The sequence below is a fragment of the Artemia sp. Qi Xiang Cuo genome, chromosome 19 (assembly GCF_049724085.1).
Source record: "Artemia sp. Qi Xiang Cuo chromosome 19, ASM4972408v1, whole genome shotgun sequence".
Lineage (NCBI taxonomy): Eukaryota > Metazoa > Arthropoda > Branchiopoda > Anostraca > Artemiidae > Artemia > Artemia sp. Qi Xiang Cuo.
Window position 1 is genome coordinate 48,824,726 of NC_142812.1, and position 27,045 is coordinate 48,851,770.

A 27,045-nucleotide genomic window follows, 5' to 3' on the forward strand; every position below is an offset into this window, starting at 1 on the left:
CGGAGTATCTCCACGTGCAAAATTGAGTTGGCAGAGAAAATAAGACAATTAAAAATAATTTCTTATAGGAATTCAGTCAATTCCCCCAGTGTAAAAATTTTCCTGAAAATTTCACCCCAAGATATTTCCCTCCCTACGAAAAACTCTTTCCATTGAAACCTACCCCAAGCATAAAATCCTCCTTCCCTAAGAATATCCTTATAGTCCCCAATAATTAACACTATACGCAAGCAATGAGCAAATCTTATAAATTACAGACCTTACGGGCTTTTGGGGATAATGCTACCCCTAAAGGTGCAGCTAACTGATTTTTCAACTGTGCGGAACAAAACTAGCTATTTCAAAATTTTGTTTGGACGATTTTGGAAAAAAGGACCATGGGAGGGTGATTGATACCCTCCAACCTTTTTTGTCACTTAAAATGGCAGTAGAACTTCCAATTCTCTTATAAATACACTCTCTTCTGATCTTCTAGGGCCTTTAGCTCAATACGATCCACCATAGGTAAAAAATGAAAATAAAAACGCATCTGTGATCTTTCTTCTGGCAAAAAATGTAAAATTCCACATTTTTGAATATAGTAGCTTTGAACTACTACAGTAGGCTTCTCTGATACGCTGAATCTGATTATGTGATTTTAATTAAAATTTCTTGACTTTTAGGGGATGTTTTCCCCCTTTTTTGAAAATCAGACAAATTTTCTCAGGCTCGTAGCTTTTGATGCGTAACGCTAAAATTGACGAATCTTATATGTTTTGAATCAGCATAATAAGCCGATTCTAGTGACTAACTCGCTCCTTACTTACAATTCGTTACCACTGCTTGTGACTGCAATTACTAGTGACTGCGACTACTTGTGGGTACGACAGCGTGTAGCTGCGACTATTTCCGACCTCGACTGCAACTAATTTTGATTACAACTGCAATTACTTACGGCTGCAGATACTTTTGACAGTGATTACTTGTGATTCCAACTATAACTACTTGTAACTATGAATACATGAGATGCTGACTACATCCGACGGTGACTACTTTTGATCTTGACTACTTCTGACTGTGATTACTTGCGACTGCAAATACATTCAAATACTGCTACGCAATACTACTATTACTACTGCGATAGTGACTGTGACTGGTATTACTATTTCTGCTGCTAATACTACTACTAAACTGCTACTGAACAAAATCATAGGAGTTGAAGTGCATCAAGGTTCTCTAAACGGCATGTATGCAATATTTAAGGAACGAAATAGGGTATTAAGTAGAAAGTTTCAGGAAAATTTGAAGGGGGGATGAAACAAAATCAAAGGAAAAGTGTATTCAAATTATCAAAAAGCATCTGCACAATATCTCAGGATCAGCTTCGGAATCTTTTACTGGACGGAAGGGTTGAGGGAAACAGCAGGAAGGGAAGGCTACCTCGAACTTTTAGGGCATGATGTTGAAAACGTTGAGCTAAATCAAATACATTTAATGCATTCAAGTTCTTCAAAAGGTTATATTTGCAACATCTTAGTAGGGCTAAGTCTAATAAGTTTAAACATTTCAGGGTATGTTGAGAGGGATGTTAAACTAAATCGAATGATACTACGTGCTTCCAAATAAACAAAAGGACATAGCTGCAATACCTCATGAATGGCTGAGAGTAATAAGTTAAAAATTCCAGGACATGTTGACGGGGATCTGGAACCAAATCAAAAGACATTATGTGATTCCAAGGAAGTCAAGAGGGTTTATATGAGATACATCAGGAACGATTAAGGGAATTAAGTTGAATTTTGGAGCATGTTAAGGGGGTATAGTTGATTAATATTCCCCCCGTCAAAATTATATCCGTTTATATGTAAGAAATATTTTTGAAAGCTATGGAAAAGCTAGTAATTGTTTTGTTCTTTTTAAGTTTTTTTTTCAATTAAAATTAAGGAGCAACATAAGAACCTAAAACGGACAGAAATTATTCTGCGTCTTGTTCTAGTCTTATCCCAATTCTTTAAGAACTTTTGCTCAAGCACAAAAACCATTTATTTAAAATAAGAAGCATTTGTTAACACTAAAAAGTTTAAGCGTAACGATGAGGGGTTGAGGAAGTTGCACAACCCCTCATATACAGAATAGTTACTGTTCGTTGCAAGTTTCAATGTTGCTGCTTATTTTAAGCTTCAAAAGCTTGTTTTTTTAAAATTCTAATTCTTCAATATACAATTCATCTGTACAAAATACATGATTAACATAGACAATAATTTTTAATCTTCATTTAAACGAATTGATTCATTTTAGGCTACATAAAATTGAGTACTGGTTTATAGTTGCACATAATCTAGAAGGACGATGGTTAGGTTTTCCACCGCATCTTCTGTTTTTGTATATGGGACGCTGTTTGTTGGACTCAAAAATACTTTCAGTGCTGCACTATCGTGGGAGGTTATGAAGGAGGATATCCTTCCTCGTATACAGATTCATTTATGTTTTTGTTTTATTTTGAAGTAACTCTTTACTTTTGATGTAAGAAACCTGTTATATTTATTCAATAACTAGAAAAAAAGTTCGAAAAATTTGCTGCTGTTTTTTTCGCTTTGTGTGACACAAATAATGGGCAATACTAATCAAAAATGTCTTTTATTTGTTATTAAAACAAATATCAGTTTAAATTTAGTAACTTAAATGCAAGTAATAATTTAAATACTAACCCAATAATTTACTTAGGAATTGAATGTCTAAGTAATTAAAATCCACATACGTCACAATAAGAAAACTATTAACATACAACGAAGGATAAGACTTACAACATAAATTCCAGATTGAAAAAAAGGAAGAAAAACAAAAACAAAAAATAACATTTTCATTATTATTCTGGGGAATGAAAAAAAAACGAACGAAAGAATAAAACCAAAAGAAATTAAACAAAAGTAATGAAGGATTTTTAAACCTGCCATTACAAATAAGAAGAATACAAATGCCTTTTCAAACATTAAAAATAAACATGTTAATTAAGACGAATTATTCATAACGCCATCTAAGGGAGAAAACAAAAATAATAATTATTATGTTTCAAGCAGGTACCCAAGGGTTAATGCAATAAGGGAACATGGGAGATCAGAAATAAATTTGAGAAGATCTTGTGACAGTATAGCAACAAAGTAGCAGGGAGCTTCTAACCAAAAGCAGCATTTTTTTTCAGTGTAATAATAATAATAATTAATTTAATTAGTTTAGTGGGTAAAATTCGGATATTGATAGGTATTTGATCTCAGTTCCTGACAGGAACATGATTACGGAGCTTGATAAATGCAAAGTGTCGCCGCACGCTAGATGGCTTTACATAGCAGTTTTTGTCAACACTAGCGCCAGTTACCAGTTTTTCCGTTACCCATGCTCTTCGGTTTCCTTAAAAAAATTGATTTTCAAGAGTTATAACTTGGCGTCAAGATTTTGACCGAGCTGGTAAACAGGTATCCTTATGAATGCGTAAGTATAAGAGCCGATACTGCATGGCTCAAATACATTATTGGCAAGGAGAAACCTAACCCAGCATTTTTTTTTGGAAAATGTCCTTTTTTGTGGCTACTTTCTGTTAGTGGCCACTTTTTTGTGGTTATTTTGCAATGTTTCTTTCCTAAATTACAACATATAAGAATTCACACAAAAAGGATTTAGAGAACCTCTCCCCCTCCCTAGACCATCTAAAAGCCAGAGCGTCATTTGTGCTTTGGTGAAAAGTAAATATATTCTAAAAAGTAAAAAAAAACAGAACATACTGTTAAGGTACGGGGGGGGGGGGAGGGGGAGTAAAAAATGACAACTTTTTATAGTAAAGTTGTGGAGAAATCGAGTTTCTGTTGTCAAAAATTTTGTTACTGAAAACAATTTGTATATTTTACATTCTTGTTATATCTCACAAAAGAAGCAAGCCGGCTTTAAAAAGATGGAATTAGTTGCCAGCCCCAAATTGGGCTCATTTTTCACTTGTATTTGAAGCAGGTACACCAACAGGTGGAGCTATTTGGCTTCCTTTTCTGACATACTGTTCTAAATAATGTGACTGGTTTACGAAAATTAACCAACGGAATTATAGCACTCTTTTTAACACGAAAATATAGGTCAGTAGTCTCTCCTTTTCTCTTTGGCATACCTCATAGAGAGAAAAATAAACATAATTAAATCTAAAACTATTTGCACACACAAAGATTAGTGTAAAATTATTGCTTTTTTTTTATTTGAAAAAATAAATCATGCTGATCATATTCAAAATCACCATATTCATCAAAATCATCTGACTCATCTTTATGTTTCTTGATAGCTTTGATAACCTCTAATGTATTTGATTTTCCTTGAGCCTCATGGTCCACTATAACCGACATCAGTTGAGGAAATATTATATTGGATGGCTTCATGAGCCCTTGAAAAACAGTGGGCAACTGAAATTTTCTTATAATCTCAGTGATTCCTTGTTCAGCGTCTAAATTTCTAACCACTAGAAAATCAAAATTTGCAGCAATGTCGAAATCACTTACATCTGAGGGAAGATGAATTTTGCAAGTTTTATTATTAATGTGATAGTTTAAGCAATTATAGCAAGCGTTCTATAACCAAATCGATTCCCAGTTGATTCCCACGTTGTACAATTTACTAAAACACAATCTCTCCTTGATATGTAGTCATTGTTGCAAATAAATGTTGCAGAAAATAGTACCAATTTAAGCTTATTACGCATCTCTGCTAATTTAGATAAGGTAAATGCGTCCACATCAGATTTATCCTTAATTGCTACATTTATTCCAGTTACCCCTGAAATAAGTTGTATTTCTTTCAGTAATAAGGAATAAATATCAAGTTTTCTAAAGTAGGCATGTGGTATATCTAATATAACAGATATATTGACAGACGAAGCAACTTCTTGAATTTCCTTAATATTTTTGATAAGATCCTTACAATTTTTATCGTCTAAATCAGGAATTTCAAAGACTGCAACATTGCCATCTGTAAATTTCAAATTCCACAGTTGTCCGTAAAGCTTAAGTCTTGAAAATTTAATTTTTTTTGGCTTTAAATATTCTGGTGTTCCAATTCTGGCTTCAATGAGGAAAACAAATTTATTGTTTTTGCAAAACTTTCCCTCAACAATATTTAAAGAAGATCCGCTGCAGCCGATTTTACGGTTCACATTTTCCAAATCCTTCTCAAACTGATCAAGCCTTTTCAGTATTTTTCCTTTTTCCATTGTTATATTTCGCCTCAACTCCTGAAAACAAACACTAAATATCAAAACTATGGACTTATTACCTAACTAGATAATATGTAATACGATTAAAAGGTTAATGGTCGGATTAACCTACCATGACAAAACCAACGAAGAAAATCTAAAAAAAAGGAAAAAATAATAGATACTAATAGGTAATATAACAATAAAATAGAAATGTAAAGATACCAATAAAATGATATCATTGGGAGAAAAAGAAGAACAATCGATCGAGTATTTCACCTCGATACAGCAAGCCATCCTCAGCGTTGCGAAAGAAAAATATAAACTAAGATAGATAAAAGACAGAAGAAATCTATTATTATACATTATAATTATTAATTATAATGAAATAGGAATAAAAAGAGTAGCTACTTCATAAATAAATCACGAAGGTAAATTGTATTCTTTGGCTAGGTTAGCAACACAAAATTAAACTGGTTATCAAATAATAAAAACAAATTGGTAAAAAAATAACCACCTTTCTGTTGAGAAATAATTCCTGTATTGACATTTAGTGCATGCATTCGAAAGGATTTTATATTTAATTAATTAAAACAAGATATTTTACAAAGAAAGATTTTCAGAAAAAAAAGGTTACAGTAAAACCAAAGACCATTAAAATAAAAACCAAACGTTTAATGTTAAACAAAAAACCAAATCTTAACGTTAAAATAAAATTAAAACATTAAACAAACACAAATTACTATTAATGGATATGTGAAACCCGAATGGAACAGAAATTAAATGAATAATTAAGTCAAATATAAAACGAACAAAAGATACCACACGCAAGAGTAGGGCTAATGTCCCTTAAGCATTTTAAAGGCCGGATCGTCATTTGCACTTTATGAAAAAACAAAACTTATTCTAAACATTTTTTTTCTTTTATCATAGGCAGCGCTGCCTATGACAAAGAGCAAAGTGGGCTCTATTGTATGATGTATTTACTTTTCACCATGTCACTTAGTGTGAAAGAATTGTCATATAAACTTTGGAAGGGGATCATTCGATGGGAAGTTAAATTTTCTCGTGCTGTTTTTAAAAGTTTAGAATAATTGGAGGACAACCAGCCCCACCACGCCCTTCGTTCCCCAAAAGACACCAGATAAAAATTTTGAGATACCCCTTTGGTTCAGCAAATTGAAACGTTCAATAAATATACATCTGAGAATGAAAAGGCCCAAAGCCTTTAGGGCAAGCAATGTACGAGTAAGTTATGCAGTTCTCCCGTTTTTTACTTATACAGTTTGTTATTGGGAAAAGGTGGCATCTTTGACCCTTGGTGTGGAAAAAACTTTCAGGGAATATTGAGTTGATTTTAAACTAGATAAAAAAATACAATGTGCATCAGTGACATAATTTTATCAAAATCCTGGGGGGGGGGGGGGCAAATTGGAGCCAATTTTTCCAGATAAAGTGAAAATGACAGTGAAGGCTGAAAAACGAGCCATATAGCACCATAAAGGCAAAGTTATACTTAAGATAACCGGACCGTTACTGTTGATGCTTGATTTAGGCAAGCTTATCTTAGTTTTGACAAGTTTTTGAAGAATCTAAATTTCAGTTTGGGGCTAAACTGGGGTCTGGGGAGAGGGCAGTTGCCTCCTCTCTGCTCCATAGAAAACTACTCCCCTGATGTGCATTCAGGTTGTCAAAAAAGCGTATCACAAGATGGGTATTAAATTGAAACTTTCAGGGAATGGTGAGAGGGAAGATCAACTGACCAAATGACAACGTATACACGCTGTTGCTGTTGTTACCACTACTGGTAGTATTACTACCAGAAGTGGTTAGGCCTCATAATCTGGGGGGCAAGATAGACTATTGGAGGGTAAAATTATAAAATAGAAGAAATTTAGTTCGAGATGTCAGAAAAATGGGGGATGGGATAGCTGCCCCTTCTACCCTGGCCTAGCTCCGCCACTGAGTCCTACTACTGTTATTTCCACTGCAACTACTTCGAAATATAAGGGTATTAACGGGAAATTATCAGGGAATTTTGAGGGGGAAGTTAGTTAAATCAAAAGACACTATATGCCTATAGGTTGTCAAAAATGCATATCAGCAAAATCTTAGGAAAGGCTTAGAGTATTAAATTGAAACTTTCAGGGCAAAAAGAGGGGGGGATATATTCGGCTGACCAAAAGGCAATATATGTATGCTGCTACTGATACAGCTGTCACTGCTACTGCTACAACTACTGTTACTACTACTACTACAATTACTACTATCGCTACTACTACTACTGCTACTACTACTACTACCACTACAACTACTGCTACGACTACTACTGCTACTAAGGCTAATGGAATAAAAGTAAAACTTTTAGGGAATATTGAGGAGGAATGTAACGTATCAGCAATGCATCGGAACGACTAAGGACATGAAATTGAAACTATCATGGCTACTATTGGAACTGCTGTTTCTACTACTATTAAACTAAATAAAAAGGGTTTAAGAGAATACAGGTTGCCAAAACAGCATGACTGCAATGTCGCAAGAACAGAATAGGGCATTAACGTTTATTTTCAGGAGAAGTTGACAGGGTGTAAAACTGCACCAAAAAGGTTCTATGTGTATGTAGATTGTCAAAAGGGTGTATTTTTAATACCCCAGTAACAACTAGAACTATTAATAAACGAAAAAGAATATTAATAATTGGAAAAGGAAAAAACATTTCTTAGTCAACGTAAACAACCTAAATTTTGGGCTAGTTTTACATACAGATGATCAGAATGACTATGGAAAAATAGCAACTCATCAAGTATAATTCCCAAATAACTATATGTCTTAACACTTTTGATCCTATCATAGGCAACGCAATCGCGCTGCTTGTAAAATTAAAAATAAATAAGTTATAAAAGTTATGCTGCTTATAAAAGTTATAAAAGTAAAAATATTTATATTTTTTCAGTAAAGGGCGAATTTTGTTCTGGCCTTGGGAAGGCATAGGGGTTTTGCGCCCAACTTAAGTTAATTTAAGATAGATAAGGTAAGATATTTATTTCAAAAAGATCACTATCACAAGCCCACAAAGGGCCGAATTCGGACTTCGGAGTCGACAATATAAATGGTTGCACTAAAACTGACAAAAATGAAACAACAACAACAAAATAGAAAAATCATAATGAACAATCATTTAACAGTCAATAATTAAAACTGTAAAAAGTCAATTAAAAAGTTAAAAAGATAAAAACTAGTCAAACTAAACTTACACAAATACGAATCGGAAAAAGAATTAGAACGGACATACAAAAAGGAAGGGGGGGGGGGAATAAGCGAATATACACAGAAAAAAAGAGCGAGTGAGAGGAAGGGATTGTAGGATCACGAGCTAGAAAGATATTAAGGAATCTGGCTAAGTATGTTGATGCAGGGCTGATAGATCTTGAAATATGTATGTCTTTATAAATATTTTAGTGGAGATTAATATATAATTACTTTTTTTCTTTTTAATTTGCTTGTGTTTTTTTTTAGTTTTTTTTTCTAATTTATTTGTGTTTTTTTTGTTTGTTTCTTTTTTTTTATGTTCTGTTTTTCTGTTTTTTTTTCCTATCACCTCATGTTTTTTTTGGAAATAAATAAATAAATACATTTATACACATATTTTCATATTTGCTTGCCATTGTTAAAAAAATCAAACAATGAAAAACCAAATGCAGATGAGGGGCATCCTATGAAAATTGTGTACTACACTATTCGTTTAGTCAAATCGGTGCCTATATAAATGTAACTGTGGTGAGCACAAGCAAAAACCTTTCAAACTATGCAAATTATATACAATTAATGTTGATGACTTCAGTGTCTTATACGAAATTAAGAGGCTTGGCTATTTGATATGAAAATAATATGTTCACTGACACCACCAATATAATTGAAATACAATTGAAGATTTACATTTGGGGGATAAAGTTTGACTGTTTGTCCAAATTTCTTAAGAGTTGCTACTGAAACATGGAGTCGTTTCATTAGAATAAGAAGCTGTTTTAAAATCAATAAAAGTGTTTGTGTAAGGACCAAGATATTGAGGAGGGGGGCAACCCTCCAAATACAGAATAAATATACTGTAATTAATATGAAAATTTCATTTAAATTTTTCATGTACAGTGAGCCAAATTTAAATTTGCATTAGGTGGAAAACGCTCAAAAATTAAATGTAAAAAAAGTTTTGTTTTTTTTTACTGGAAGTAAGAAGTGACATTAAACCTTAAAACAAACAACAATTATTATGTATATGAAAGGGGCTTTCCCCTCCTCAAAAACTCGCTCTTTACGCTTAAATTTGATTCTTAAGTCACAATTCTACTTTTTAAAACAATAAAAACTTTAGCATAAAGTGAAAAACGCTGAGGAGGTGACAGCCCGTTCATATACAGACTAATTTCTGTTGCTTTAAGTGTCAAAGTCGCTCCTTACTTTCAGTTAGAAAAACTTGTTTTTTTATTTAATTAAGTGCCAGATTTGAATAAAGAAAAAAAACAGAGAAAAGAAATAGACAAATATAAATATATTATCCACACTCAAGCTAACAGAACACATTTATTTTGTTCATATTTTGACCTTCATGAAGTAATCCACCTTAAAACCCTCTTACCTTCTTTCTATTCATAGATACGCCTTTCTCTGCAAAAAGTAACTTAAAATAGCATTCACTCATTCTCAGTAATTCCAAAACTAGAAAGTAAAGCCTAATTTTTCTACATTATTCTGCAGACAATTCAATAAAAAAAATTCTTTCTTTTTTTACTTAACAACCTTAAGTTCTTATGAACAGAATTGATAACCCAGAAATTTATAACAATAAATAGGCGATGCTTTAGTTTGTAAGCCAACCCTCTATATTATTTTTTTTGTTATAGGCATGTTTATTCGTGATTCTGAGAAAAAAAATGGACAAAATTTGCTGCCTAGATGGAATAAATGAAAAAGAATCCAAAAGCCTAGAAGTCCTATTGGAGAAGCACAGTTCATATGATTTTCAAACAATTAGAGAGGCTCTTGGATACTAGTTTTCATATCATATTTTAGGCTCGACTGGTCTTGAATTGATATTACTTTTCAATGACGAATGTGGTGCCAAAATCATTGCTTGTTGATATAACCAAATTCAAGTGAAAGAAGATCCCATTTCAAATTGGACTTTAGAAGTTCCAACTAGTTTTTGGATTGAAACCCAAAGATTTAACCTTAAGGATTACAAAATTTTAGTTACTTTCAGAGTATATAGTTGAACAATGTAAATACATTCATGTATATATGAATATTGGCATGGGTGTAGGCAGCATCTTGTGTAGAGGGGGGCAGCCATTTCTGTGATGGAGGGGGGAGGGGTCTTGCTAATACTTCCTGAGGTCCTTTGAATATAGGTCTTTATAAACTAGTCATTATATATTTCGATAAAACTCGGCCTTTAAATTTTTCCATTTTATTTTTTTCCTAAAACATTACATTATAAGCGACCCACTATCCAACTTCGAATTTCCAGAAAACATAATCACCACAAAAGCGATTTGATACAAATCACATTATGGTTAGATAACAGCTTCTTCTAAGAATTCAATTCAAAAGTTTACAGTTGGGCAAAATTAAATATCAAAATTGGTATAGGGGAGGCTGGCCCACGCTTAGCCAAAGCAAACAGTTTCAATATAAGAACTTATGGGGCTTCTGGTGGATTATAAAAGCTCTGACCGATGGCAGTGTATGTTTTTAAAATGTCTGACCTTAATTAATACTTTTACCAAAAATGTCAGATTGGATCAGGTTTTAAGGTGATTGACTGTGGAATTTTGTTCAATTTTGTCTGAAAGCCTACGCCTAATCACGAATACTAGTAAACTCGCGTTGTAAATTCAGATTGTATTCTCTTATTATTTGCCTGTTTTTGGCAGCTTCCGAGACTTGCCATCTTAACCTGTTTGCTGTTAGTATTTTTTCATCCTGCGGGATAGCGAACTCCCATGTTCGGCCACAATACCTGGGGTAAATTCCGCATGCCGTACCAAGGTGTTCAAAAGTGGGCTATGCTTTTAAAGGCTGTGTAAACAGCACATTTAAAGGTTGAAGCCAAGCTTAAAACCCAAAACTGCGTTAATTCTGGGGTTGTTTAATCCTGTCAGAACAGTAGGTGAACTGAAGTTCCGTTTTTTTCTGTTAAATTTAATCCAAAATAAAATGCTTAAAAGTAAAACAGAAGAGAAAATAAAGAAAGGCGGCTGTGATCCAGAAGAAAATAAAACAGCAATTATTTATGTCTTCTTCTACAATAAGTCAGTAGGATTTTACGAACCTAAGTTTCGAGAAAAAATCATTAGAATGTTAATGTCAAACATTAAGATGAAAAAAAAACAATTCAGCAATCGATCTTAAAATTCGTACTTCCAGCCTAACCAATATGGTACTTGTGTATTATATACAACACATTCGAAAACTTGTATTTTGGTTAATGCTAATGAAATAAAAAAAAATATGATGGAAATTTAATACTTTAGTAGCAAAATTGTGAAAACTACCACAAAGAACTATTGAAAGGGGGCCGCCCAAAGCACATTATATTAAAAATATTTAATTTAACTATAGATATAAAGTATTTTCCGAACGAGCCGAAGGTGATTATCTGGTATAGACAACTTCAAAACCGGATATTTTCTCATATTCATAATACAAGTTCTCGAGTGTGTTTTATATAATACACAAGTACTACCAATATTCTTATATGCATGAATGTATTTACATTGTTCAACTGTATTTTCTGAAAGTAACTAAAATTTTGTAATCTTTAGGGATAAATCTTTAGGATTCAATCCAAAAACTAGCTGGAACTTCTAAAGTCCAATTTGAAATTGGATCTTCTTTCCCTTGGGTTTGGTTATAGCAACAAGCATTGATTTTGGCACCACATTCGTCATCGAAAAATAATATCAATTCAAGAGCTGTCAAGCCAAAAATCTGATATGAAAACTAGTATCCAAGAGCCTCTCTAATTGTTTGAAAACCATGAATTGCGTTTTTTTTTCTCAAAAACACGAATAAACATGCCTATAACAAAAAAAATGATATAAAGGGGTGGCTTACAAACTAAAGCATCTCCTATTTATTGCTATAGATTTCTGGGTTATCAATTCTGTTCATAAGAACTTAAGGGTTGTTAAGTAAAAAAAGAGAGATTTTTTTTTAATTTAATTGTCTGCAGAATAATGGAGAAACATTAGGCTTTATTTTCTAGTTTTGGAATCACTGAGAAAGAGTGACTGCTATTTTAAACTACTTTTTGCAGTGAAAGACGTATCTATGAATAGAGAGAAGGTAAGAGGGTTTTAAGGTGGATTACTTCATGAAGATCAAAATACAGTTGGATATGAACAAAATAGATGTGTTCTGTTAGCTTGAGTGTGGATAATATGTTTATTTTTGTCTATTTCTTTTCTCTGTTTTTTTTTCTTTATTCAAATCTGGCACTTAATTAAGTAAAAAAAACGAGTTTTTTAAATGAAAGTAAGAAGCGACTTTGACACTTAAAGCAACAAAAATTATTTCGTATGTGAACTGGCTGTCATCTCCTCAGCGTTTTGCACTTTATGGTAAAGTTTTTATTGTTTTAAAAGTAGAATTGTGATTGAGAATCAAACTTTAGCGTAAAGAGCGAGGTTTTGAGGAGGGGAAAGCCCCTTTCATATACATAATAATTAATGTTAGTTTTAAGTTTTAATGTCACTTCTTACTTCCAGTAAAAAAAAAACTAACTTTTTTTACATTTAATTTTTGAGCGTTTTCCATCTAATGCAAATTTGAATTTGGTTCACCGTACATGAAAAATTCAAATGAAATTTGCATATTAATTTCGGTAGATTTATTCTGTATTTGAAGGGTTGCCCCTCCTCAATATCTTGCTACTTACAATAACACTTTTAGTACTTTTAAAAAGCTTTTTAGACTAATAAAACGACCCCATGTTTCAGTGAATACTCTCAAGAAATTCGGACAATCACTCAAACTTTAGTGTAAAGAGCAAGGTACTAGGGAGGTCAGCCCACTCGCATATGTAACAATTTATTGTTGTTTTTCAAATACTGAGGGTAAACCTGGCTCACCCTCAATAAAATATACCCCTGCCTATCACAGAAAACTCCTCTGTGGAAATTCCATCTAACATAAAGTACATCCCCTCGTCAAATTTTCTCGAGAGAGTTCCATCATCGCTGTGAATATCCCCTGTCGGTAATATTGCTTATGGGCGATTTAGCTTGAAAAACTCTACTTAGCATTTATTCATTTGATTAAGACTTGAATCTCTAATCGGTGCCTCAATCACTTCAGAAATGCTTCCCTCCGTGGAAACTATTTCCCGGAAATCAAAACACGCTTAAAATAGTCCCCGGATAAATTGCCCCGACAATCTTCGCATGAAAAACTTAGCAAAAAGAATTTAAGACAATTAAAAAGTGTTTTGTATAGTAATTCTGACAAATCTCCCAGTGTAACTTTTCCTTTGGAAGATTCACCCCCTAGAAATTTCCCTCCCCAAGGAAGATTCTTTCTATACAATTACATCCCAAGAACAACTCCCTCAACCCCAAAAATTTCTGTATACTTCCAAATAGCAAATATTATGCGTAAACAATTGCTTTCCGTCATATTTCGAGAAACAATACATTTTTAGCGACACCATTCTTATTTCAAGCAGCACTACAGTTTGTAGAAAATATTTAATATGTTGAATAATTTATTTGCTTATTTTCCATTTTCTTTCAGGAAACAATACATTTTGAGCAATACCATGGCTGATTTTTTTTATTTATGTCAAAAAAACAAAAATTTTAGAACCTTTTCGGTATCTGAATAATATATTTGCGTATTTTCCATCTCATTTCAATAAAAACTAAATTTTTTACAATAAAAAATTTGGTATTTTGAATTATGCATTTGCTTATTTCCAATCCTATTTCAAGGAACAATACCTTTTAAGCTACACTAGCAAATATGTCCTCATCATATTTCAAGCAGCAAAACATTTTGAAGAACATTCTTTGTATTTTGAATAGTACCTTTGTTTATTTCAATTTTATTTTCAGAAATAATATATTTTGAAAAACACCAGCTTAAATTTCCTCATCTTTTTCAAGAAAAATTTCATTTTAAGTAGCACCGTTGCATAATTCCTCATCTTGTACTAAGCAGCAAAACATTTTGTATTTTGTATAATGCAGTTTCTTCTTTCAATATTTTTTTTATATTTAGCTTATTTTAAATATATTTTGAGTAGTACCATCACATATTTCTGGATTTTATCTCAATCATCAAAACATTTTTGTGAAAATATATATTATTTTTCATAGTTTATTGGATTATTTTTATTTTATTTCGAAAAACAAAGGAACCTGAACAACACCAACAGATGTTTCCTCGTTTTATTTCAAACAGCAAAACATTTACAAGAAAATATTTGCTATTTTGAGTAACAATTTTGCCTATTTCCATCTTATTTCAAGGAACAATACACTTTCAGTAACACCATCCCGTATTTCCTCGTTTTATTTCAAGCAGCATAACATTTTGATGAAAATATTTGGTATTTTGAATAATGCATTTGCTTATTTCCGTCTTGTTTCAAGAAACAATACACTTTGACCAACACCATTGCAAAATTTCGCATCTTATTTCAAGCAGCTAAACATTTTGTAAGAAACATTTGCTATTTTGAATAGAGCATTTCCTTACTTCCATCTTAGTTCAAGAAACAATACATTTTGAGCAACATCCTCTCGTATTTCTTCATCTAATTTCAAGCAGAAAAATATTTTGATGAAGATATTTGGTATTTTGAATGTTGTATTTACTTATTTTCCTCTTATTGCAAGGACAAATACATTTCTAGCTACAGCATCACGTATTTCCTCTTCTTATTTCAATCATCAAAACATTTTTAAGGAATATATGATATTTTAAGCAACACTTTTGCTTATCTCCATCTTATTTCAAGAAGCAGTAGATTTATATTACCCCCCACCCCAATGTAAATCTTAAATTATATTGCAATTATATTGGTGGTGTCAGTGGCCATATTATATTCATATCCAATAGCCAAGCCTCTTAATTTCGTATAAGACACTGAAGTCATCAACATTAATTGTATATAATTCACATAGTTTGAAAGATTGTTGCTTGTGCTCATCAACGTTCCATTTATGTAGGCAATGATTTGACTAAACAAATTGTTTAGTACACAATTTTCATAGGATAACCCCTCAGCTGCACTTGGTTTTTATTGTTAGATTTTTTCGACAATGATGCACCAACGAAACAATAATAAAAAAAGAGAAAAACAAGGATTATACAAGCCAGTGAAACATATGAACTAAAATGCAAATATTTCGGTCAAGACCTCCGCTTGACCGTCCTCAGTGCAAGATAATAACATCAAAATTACTAATAAAACTCCATGGAGACTATAAAGAAAAAATTTTTTCAAACCTTGAAACGAAGCGTAACTAAAATTCGAAGACCCTCTCCATGTGACGGTGAAAGGGTAACGGTGAAAGTTACCCTTTCACCGTTACATGGAGAGGGTCTTCGAATTTTAGTTACGCTTCGTTTCAAGGTTTGAAAAAATTTTTTCTTTATAGTATCCATGGAGTTTTATTAGTAATTTTGATGTTATTATCCTGCACTGAGGACGGTCAAGCGGAGGTCTTGACCGAAATATTTGCATTTTAGTTCATATGTTTCACTGGCTTGTATAATTCTCTTTTTTTATTATTGTTTCGTTGTATCATGATTAGCCAGTGTGGTCTTAGAAATTATTTAATGATGCACAAATCTACAATTGTATATATAAATGTATGTATGTATGTATATACAAAAAAACATGAGGCGATGGGAAAAAAACAAAAAAAACGAACATAATCATAACAAAACCAACAAAAAAACACAAATAAATTAGAAAAAAAAACTTAAAAAAAACACAAGCAAATTTAAAAGAAAAAACGTACTTATATATGAATCTCCACAAAAATATTTATAAAGAGATACATATTTCAAGATCTATCAGCCCTTCGTCAACATACTTAGCCAAATTCCTTAATGTCATTTTAACTCGTGATCCTACAATCCCTTCCATCCACCTTCTATCTGCCAACACTAGCTAAAAACATTCAAATCTCAGATCCACCAATTCCTTTCAATTCCCCCCAAAATGAAAATATTCTCATCATTTTCTCCACACATCGGAAAAGGGAAGGGCCCCTAAAGGTCTTCTTTCTTTACTAATATTAATCGAACCTCCCCTTAAATTAAAAATCCATATTATTTGTTCCCTTCTCACCTCCAACTTGAATTGTAATTCTTCTCTTTACTTGTCTTTCCATTCAATATAAAGAATCAAAAATCCTGATGTTCCCTTTTGAGTCTACCATTACTGTATACCTTGCTCTTTTAACCTTTTTTTACCTTATCAACCTCTGTATCTGAATTTAATCCCTGACCTTCGTTCCAAAAATACGAATATGCAACTTCATCTATAATTTTCTTATTTTCATGTGACAAATCTACCTCTATTTCATTCTTAAATAAAATAAAATACGCTACTTACACTATACTATTTTTATTTCTTGCAGTTCGTATTCTAAAGATCATTATTCTTTTTAAACTGTCTTTTATTAACGTATTTAGTCCCTAATCCCCCTTCAGTATAATATTGTGATTAGATCTATGGGGCCTAAAAACAATCTTAAACTAATCTCTTTGCATTCTCTCAAACTCTCCAATTTCTCTAAGACTCCACGGGTTACAAATGTAACGAATAACAATGATGGGTGTAGTCTTAAATAAATATATATGAATTTATAAACTCTTGATCTTTCATACCTGATTTTTTAAAATTAATCTCATGCACAAATTTCCCTTTTGTACTAAATACTGGACATCCTGTACATACTTACCATTCCAAAAACACTTAACTCCTATATAAACGAATTTGTTTTAATCTCCATAAAATCACCTTTAAATCTAAATTGATCATCTTTCCTTATTTTTCCACCTTTCCAAAAAACTACAATTACCGTTTTCTTCATATTCAATTCTAAACCTTTTATATCAAAATATTCCTCCATTATGTTTAATAAAGTTTGCATTTCTTTTGCCGATTGTGCTATGAGAGCAATATCATCAGCAAACAAAAGCATACATATTTTCGAAACACTTATCAGTACTTCCGGAGCACTTTTCAAACAGTTCGTGGTAACGAACTGTAAGTAAGGAGCGACCCGGCTCAATGGTAACCGAAACTCTAGAAAACGGGTTTTTGATACCAATAGATATATCAAAAGAATCAGATTTCAATGCTGATTTCAAATATATAACTTTCATCAAGTTTAGAGCTACCCATCAAAAGTTACGCGCCTGAGAAAATTTGGCTGATTTTCAAAAAAGGGGGAAAGACCCCCTAAAAGTTATAGAACCTTAATGAAAATCACACCATCATATTCAGCGTATCAGAGAACCCTACTGTAGAGGTTTCAAGCTCCTATCTACAAAAATGTGGATTTTTACATTTTTTGCCAGAAGAAAGATCACGGATGCGTGTTTATTTGTTTATTTGTTTGTTTGTTTGTTTGTTTTTTGTTTTTTTTCCCAGGGGTGATCGCATCGACCCAGTAGTTCTAGAATATCGCGGGAGGACTCATTCGAACGAAAATTAAAAGTTCTAGTTCCGTTTTAAAGTTACAAAAGAAAATGGAGGGCAACTAGGCCCCCTCCCACGCTCATTTTTTTCCCAAAGTGACCCGATCAAAATTTTGAGATAGCCATTTTGTTCAGCATGGTCGAAAATATGATAAAAAAGTCTTTTAGGATGACTTGATCCCCCAAAGTCCCCAGGGGGAGGGCTGAAAGTTATGAACTTTACTCAATGTTAACATATAGTATTGGTTATTGGGAAGTATACAGACTGTTTCAGAGGAGATTTTTTCTGGTAGGTGGGGGAAGGAGAGGGTCGGGGGCTATATGGAAGGATCTTTCCATGAAGGAAGTTTTCATGGGGGAAGGGACATTGCTATGAAGGGGGCGCCGGATTTCCCAGCATTATTAAAGAAAAAGATCAGGAATTAAATAAAAAAAACAAGTTTTTCAACTGATCAACTGATTGTGATTAAGAGGTCATTTTTAAAGAACTGGAAAAAAAATTCGAACTATAGTTTAAAGAGCAGGGTATTGACTAGGGGGCGAACCCCCTAATATACGTGTTAAAAATTTATGAATATAGAAGTTCGTTACGTAAGTTAATTCTAAGTTACGTATATTTATTACTAATAAAAACGTTCGTAAATAAAATTAAACAAGTTTCGAGAAAGCCATTTAACCAAATATAATATGCAAATTTTGTTTTAATTATTCATGTACGGTGAGCCAAAATCAAAACCTGCATTAATTCAAAAACGTTCAAAAATTAAATAAAAAAAACAAGTTTTTTTAACTGAAAGTAAGGAACGACGTTAAAACTTAAAACGAACAGAAATTATTCCGTATATGAAGGGGCTGTCCCCTCCTCAACGCCTCGCTCTTTACGCTAAAGTTTGACTTTCTCACAACTCTATTTTTTTAAACAATAAAAAAACTTTAGCGTAAAGAGCGAGGCGTTGAGGAGGGGACAGCCCCCTTCATATACGGAATAATTTCTGTTCGTTTTAAGTTTTAACGTCGTTCCTTACTTTCAGTTAAAAAAACTTGTTTTTTTTATTTAATCTCATTCAAGAAATCAACTATATTATTAATATACATGTTGAACAAAATCGGTAACACTGGGCCTCTGTTTTAAACCTATTCGCGTCAAAATTCTTCTGGATACCTTACCTAGTATTCTAACAACTAGGCCAACTGAACTATATATTTCTACAATTAATATAGCAAAATTTACAGGCAATCCGATCTCCAAAAGTGACTTAACTATCATAGCATTGATCAGATTATCAAAAGCCACTCTTATGTCCAGGAACCCTACCTAATTCCTAACCACTCTTTTCATGATTCCTTTTCAAACTAAACTATGCTATATAAATACCTGCTCTATTGCACCCCCTTCTTTTCTATGCCCACTCTGCTCATCTATTTATTTTCCAAATTCTTCTAGCCATTTTCTCTTCAGATTTTTTTTTTCTTGCCTTTCTTGCCTTAAATCTATGAAGTGCAAGTCTATAATCTTATCGTCGGTTACTTATTTAATTAAGTTAGCTGCAATTGTGCCAACATTGTAATTGTTACAATTTTAAATTGAATGATGATTTAGTCTCTTTTCGTAAGAGTCCAATTTATGTGCCGATTGGTACTCTCAATCTTGGTGTCAATTTTTTTCTGATAATATATTGCGTACATTACTAATAATTTAACTTTTTATTAATTATCCATTATTTTAAGCATATTATTTTAAGTAATGAAGTAAACAAATCCGTGATTGAATAATTTCCTTGTTTCCGATATTTATGTATATCGGAGTAAACGAATCATTTATTGAGAGTGATCTGAATTCAAGACCAGCGGAAGAAAGTGTCGTTTAATTATTTTAACGTCTCTTGTCATATTTAGACTAGTTGATATTATTATATACTGTATATTTTTAATTCACAGATGATTATTTGGTAGAATTTTTTACCCAATTGCGGCTTGATGCAACGATGCTTATATTGCTTATGTTTGTTCAGTACTTGGGAGTTTAAAAAGTAAAATATGTTACGTAGCTGCAGTGCAGTCTATAATTGAGTCTTTGGTTCTCGTCTTTGTAATTTGTTCGGTGTGTCTTTTTTTGTTTTTTTTTTTTGGTGTTTTTTTCTTTTTTAGTGATACTCCGTCTTTTGTACCTTTTTTAAAGGATAATAAATAAATAATAATAATATTAATAATAAGCAGAAAAATAAATAACACGGAATTCAAGTGATTTCATCGCCGGAATTTTTGCTACTATGTAGGGTCTAATGGGGAAAATGGGGTCTAATGTCAGATTGTAGTATTCCCTTATTGTAGTTGGATAAGTTCCAACTTCCAACTGGATAAGTTCCCATTAGCCCCCTTTTCCCCCACCATCATCACTCATGCAATACTTCCAGTTCCATAATTTATGTTAACAGGGGTATATTTTATGCGCAATGTTTTAAAAAGCACCCTCGTTTAACTGAAGAATAACCTTTATAGCCATTATTTGCCTTCAGGCTAATATTTTAGCCTATATTTTCGCAATTATTCGCCAAGGTGAGGAAATGGAGGCAATCATCCAAACTTATCTGGAAGAGATGCTTATATTGTCTAGAGATGCTTATCTCATCATTATTTTTCGATTTCTTAACTCGTAGAATATGAAAATAGTATTCCAGCGGTATCTTCCTTATCATCCAATATTCTACCCTTCACTTGCATTTCTTATTTCGTCAAGTATATTCATTGCCCTTTCCACTTTCCCTATTTTCTCTTGTTTTCTTATATTCTATTACTCAAAAATTATTTTTCTTTTGCCAAAATTTAAGCTGTGTCTCTAATACTCCTAGCTCCATTTCTAACGTCCCTTCTTAAAACTCTCGGCTACTCTATGTTCAGAGGTATAGAAATTACCTTTATACTGCACGCTGATGGACTACTCAAAACATCCCCTGTCAACTGTCCTGTAAACGTTACTAACTTTACTGTTTTTCTTTCAGATACAATTCGGGTGGCAAGTGCTTTACACCAGTTCATACAAAAACCTTAACGGTCACAATTGACGCCTTTACCATTCACAGCAGTTTGTGGAGTGGGAAGAAGACCCCTTTACCCAATAGAAAGGATATGACTTTAGTGATATAATTTTTTTTCTCTTCAGATTACCCCCTCCCCCTCGTCAACTAATGCATACGAGTTGATTAACCGATTTACTCAATGTTGCTGCTATTGTAATTCTTTTCTCGTTAATGTCCTTTTTCGCTTAGTCAAAGAAGGCATTTCTGCTAAAGTTTGATATTTTAGGATTATGAAGAATGAAGAGTTGGTATATCCTTACCTCCTTGGCTACAAAATCTATTCGTAGTCATACAAAGTTGATACTGCCATGAAAAGGGATGCAGGAATGCGTTTTTTAATTTTGTGACAGTTTTCCCTTGCGTGTTTTGGTTGCATATTTTTTAAGCAGTTTTCATAACTATTGATTCGAGATAATACGCACCCAATAATCCATACCCAATCGATACTTGTAAAGTTGTACTAATTTTTTGCTTATTCACCTACTTTACTTACTTTAATATTTGTACTTAATATTCGGTATGCTTAGCAATGTGAATTTCAGACGGTTGAAATTTATTATATCAGCATTAAAATAGAATTGCTTACTTGCACTCGTTAAAAAAAAACTGTAGATCCTCTTGTGAGTTTGAACATCTTATAGAGACTGAACTTTTTTGTTCAGACCTGGGCTCAAGTATTTTTTTTAGGGGGGGGGGACTCCGTGGAGGGTTGAAGATTAAGTTTTGAAAATGGTCCATAATGAACCACATAAAGGTTTTTGCTCTATGATTGGTGAATTAAAGTTAAAACAAGCAATAGATTTTCTTGGTTTAATTGACTTATGAATTATTTGTGTGTTAACTGTAAAATTAAACAATAATTAGTAAAAAAAAATTACGTTTCTTGGCAAATATTTTAAACTCGTTGAATATGATGATGATGGTAAGAAATTTTTTTCGGTCAATCCATCATTAAGCATGTTAACTGAGATTTATAAGTTTAAATTTCTGCAGAAATTGTCGTCAAATTCAATATTTGAAATATTCAGTTTGGCGAATTTAAAATCTCGAGTTTAACTAGTCCAACTTTAAGAACGCTCTCAATGAGCATTAATTAAAAAAAAAATTCTTGGCCGAAATGATATGAAATGTCGTTGTTCTTAGGTGAAAAAAATGTTTTTTATATTCGATTATATTTAAAAGAGGAAAAAGTTCATAGTCTTTGTCCCTACGCTTTGTGTTTTCGCCTCCAAAGTCTTATTCTGGTCGTATGGTCTTCTACAACGACCTTTGCTTACCACCAGTTTTTTTTTCTATGCTAATTAATTGACATTTGAAAGACAGATGTATGTATGTAAAGGTCTTTGAACATCCTGTATCCAAAACCTTTTTTCTTCTCAATTACTACGATTTTCCTACAATTTTTGTTATTCTGTCTTTGCGATTCTATATTACCTCTCTTATTGGTTGTGTTCAATCTTTTCTATCTCGATGTATTTAGCGGTCTTTGGCTGTAGTAAACTTTTCCACTGACCCTAGACGAGGTAAAGCTCCGTGCGGGTCAACCCTCGCCATATTTTTCACCATCATTAGCGTTTGAATGTGCCATTGGACTCGCCATGTTGAGTTAAAGGGAGGTTCATCCCTATGAAGATTGACTGTTTGTGCAGATGCTAGGCTTCAGCAAAGGACAGTGTCGATGCTGACATGTGTAGTCTATTTCATACGTAAAATTTCCCTTCCGGTAGGCAAGTTAGCAATAAAAGTATAAAAATGAATAAAAATAAAAATAACAATTAAAAAAAAAGATTACAATGAAATGTAAACAGTATTGATGTTAATCATGAGGGTGAATAAAAGGAATTAGTAGGATTTTAATAACTGAATAATTAATATAACTGAATAATATCTGAATAATATAATAACTGAATAATAATTATATATTATATCATAATAATTATTATATCATAAATTATATTATTAATAATTATTATATATTATTATATATTAATGTATCATAATTATCTATTATATTAATAAATTATATATTAATATATTAATTATTATATATTAATAATTATAATTATTATATATCATAAATTATATTAATAATTATTATATCATATTATATCATAATTATTATCAGAATAAAAATTATATATGAATAATAATTATATATCAATAATATAATAACTGAATAATAATTAAATAATTAATAACTGAATTGCTTATCAATCCAAACTACCTACACGACACAATAACGCAGTTATTTCTTTAATTCCAACACGAAAAATCTTAGTTATCTGATGATCTTAAAATCTTTTTTGAGCTTGAAACATATAAGTAGGATCTTATTATCTTAATCAGCAAAACGGTCGTAAACAGTGGTGTAATTTCGTCAAAATGGTGTGAGAGGGGCCAAGTTGGAGCCAATTTTTCAAAATCAAGTGAAATTGACAGTGAAAACTGAAAAATGAGCCATATAGTAACATAAAGGTAAAGATCGTACTAAAAAAAACTGACCTGTTTCTGTGGATACTTGAATCATGCAGATTCGTCTTGTTTTGAAAAAATCTTTAAAGAAACTTAATTTCAGCTGGGGGGGGGGACAAACTTAGGGGACGGGCAGTTGCCCTTTTACCCCGTAGCAAATTATGTCCCTGGTCCTAAGTTATAGGCAATGAATTGAAACTAATTTATCATGCAGTAAACTTTGTCGAATGAAATATCTAAAGCTGAACAGGCCAGCCACGACAAGAAAACAACAAAGAGAGAAATCTCTACAATGAAGAAACAAAGGGGACATTCATTTTTCATCATTGACACCCATCGTTTCAGATTCATTTCTCTGTTTTATCATGGGTGGCCAGTTCGGCTTTAGATCTTTCATTTGAGAGTTCTAGCTCCATGTGTTGGTTCTAAAACCCGCTGTGTAAAAACTTTTTTTGTACCGTATGTATCCAACCCTCATTAGAACCAACTGGGCCTAAAAACAAGTCTCAAGATTAAGGTTTGTCTTCTGGGCAATTGCCTACATCTTAGAAATAAGGGAGAGGAGTAGGGATAGGGGTAAATTTACAATTTGTTGGTTTCTTTGCTGGGAAGAAGATGGAAATACCACTCAATGGACATTTTAATTTTGATTCTAAATATTATATATACTGCCCTTGTAAACATACCCCCCCCCTATTGAGACCAAATATAGTCCTAGGCTATATAGTCTACAGAATTTTGCTGTTTTTGGCAGATTTGCTTTATTGACATTGGAAACCAACTGTTTATAAAAAAAAAGAAATACTACAAGGTATCTCAGGGGGCGAGATATCCAGTAGTTGACCAACTAATAACCACTTCAACTTTTAAGTAACTGCAAAATTTTTTTATCATTAATTTTTTAGGGTAAAGTCTCTACAGTAGATGTACTAATAAATTTTTAGAATAGATTTTAAAAAATCTATTTTTTTAAAATCTTGCTTGAGCATTCTCCCACTTCATTTAGTTGTAATAGGCACAAAATTCCTGGCATATTTTTTTGTTGTTGCAAAAGGTTTGGCAGATTAGGAATGGAAGTCTGCAAACTAAGGTTAGTTTACAAACTGAGAGTTTCTGTTCATTTTGGGTTGCATTTATTCCTTGATAGTTATTTTTACCGTTTTAAGTTTGAATTAGCATTCTACTCTACCAGGATCTACATTCTATTAGCTCTGTTTATGGATCTAAGTTGAATCAGACATTACAATTTGTCCCCTTTGTTTGTTCATTGTTGAGATTTCTCTCTTTGTGGTTTTTAGTGAACTTTTGCTATAATAAAACTTTCCTATCCCTCGTGAGGTCTGAGAAAATTTGCCTTATTTTTGAAAAAAGGGGGGAAAACCCCCTAAAAGTCATAAAGTTTAATGAAAATCACATCATCAGATCCAGCGTATCAGAAAACCCTACTATAGAAGTTTCAAGCTCCTATCTGCAAAAATCTCGAATTTTGTATTTTTTGCCAGAAGAAAGATCACGGATGCGTGCTTTTTTTTTTTTTTTTTTTTTTTTTTTTTTTTATGGTGATCGTATCGAACCAGTGGTCCTAGAATATCGCAGGAGGGCTTATTTGAACGGAAATTAAAAGTTTTAGGGCCCTTTTTAAGTGACCAAAAAATGGAGGGCAACTAGGCCCCTCCCGCGCTCATTTTTTCCCAAAGTTACCCGACCAAGCATCTTGATAAATCAAACGAAAAATATGGCTCGGTCTCACTTTTCTCTGGCTGTAATGAAAGAAAGGTCAAGATGGCCAGGCCTTTTTTTGCAAATGTAGGATGGAAGATTGCCAAAGATCATGCTTCATGGCCATCCACCTTTGAAGAATTAGATAAAAAATATACAATCGCTGGTTACGTCATGACTAAAAAATTGCTTAGTCCCCTCCTGAATAAAAGTATTTATCGCGATCATATTCTTACCAACATTTTCATTTATTTAGGAGCCTATTAATGTGCTTAATTTAAAGTTGGCATCCTATGACTTCATCCTCATTAGTTTATATGTATTGACACGAAGCTTTTCGACCTTTTCTTCCCTATTAGGATTGCCTATTTTATTTCAATTGAAAAAGCTTATGATTGTCTATAATTATGAGCACTAATTTTATAGTAATTGCTTCAGGGTCATCCAAATAAGTTTTTTTTCATTATTCTGCTGTTTTCTCATCTTGAAGATGCTTCATTGAAGTCAAATTGAAGATTTATATTTCAGGTTCCAAATGTTTTATTGAGTAAAGCGGTTACGTCTGTTTACTTACCGAAGTTTTGGGCAAAAAGCACCCAAGGAAAATTAATACTAGAAAAGGTAAAATATGTATTGCTAATGATCTTTTCCCTTTTAAGACTGCCTATAGATTCTAAAGATTAATATTTTCTATAGATTAAGATTTTATATAGATTCTAGCATTTGAGATTGATAGGGTGATTTGGGCCCCAAAGTTCGGTAAGCAAACATACATAACCGCTTTACTTACTTAACTTAAGCGACTAAATTTCAGCTGGGGAGTGAAGGCAAGCTGGGGGTACTTCCCCCCCCCCCCCAAGGCACATTACACCCCTGATGGACATAACCTATTTCACCTAAACTAGCAATATAACAATAAATTATTTTTACGAGAAATGGAAGCAAACCGAATTCTGTTGTCGCTGATAAACTTACGTTTAGCAAAACAAAAGATTAATTGGTTTTATTTCTTGACTTGACATACTTACTTGACTTAATGCTTCTGCTGGTGGTCCAGTGTAATGAGACATGTGATTCTTTACAACTATTTGGAATGGTCTTGTGCAATCATGACTGTTTTTTTTAGATCAGTATCGATCATTGAGAGGCACTGGGCAAGGTTGCCCCTACAGCTGAGCCGGGTCCTTCCGCGGGGGCGCTTCCGGCCATACACAGGGGAATCAAAATTGAAGAGAGTGATGGCGGGTGTTTCTGCTGGCATGCGGACCAAATGGCCGAACCATCGTAGGGTTCGTGCAGCGACCTGACGAGAGTTGGGGGTCTGATCTGTTAGTGCCAGCAATCGGGTGTTCGAGACGAAGTCGTCCCATCTGATCCCTTCAATACGTCTTAAGAACTTTGTTTGGGCCACGTCTATGGCATCACGAGCAGAAGCAGCAGCCGGCCAGGTCTCAGTACCGTAGAGAAGGACTTGGGTTACGGTGGTGTTGTAGATCCGCATTTTTGTTTTTCGGCTGATGTTGGGCTTTGACCACACTGAACGGCATAGTCGTGCTATAATTGATGCGTGCTAAAACATTTTAAAAGTATGACTTTCCTTACTTTTAGGGACAGTTGATGAGGATTTTGAAGGAATTAATAAATCAATATTGGTAACTAGGCTGTCAACAGGACAGAAACTCAGAAGAAAATTCGAAAAACATAGGCGTCGAACAAAAGTAGCTTCTTGTTAAGCTTCGTGAGTGAAAAAACCTTTTTTAAATGTTTCACAATTCATTTTAATAGCATAATTTTAGATCAACTAATGCCTTTTTTCTGCAGAATTGTCATTGGTTTAAAAATATTACTATATTTGACATA

General features: G+C 32.9%; 1 protein-coding gene and 1 pseudogene across 1 annotated transcript in view; one reads left to right on the plus strand and one right to left on the minus strand.

Annotated features, from left to right (window-relative positions):
- The window catches only part of LOC148940938 (uncharacterized), a 584,432-nt gene that overhangs the window by 424,407 nt on the left and 132,980 nt on the right, over positions 1-27,045 (plus strand). The window lies entirely within an intron of this gene.
- Positions 4,197-26,255, minus strand: LOC148940940 (uncharacterized; annotated as a pseudogene).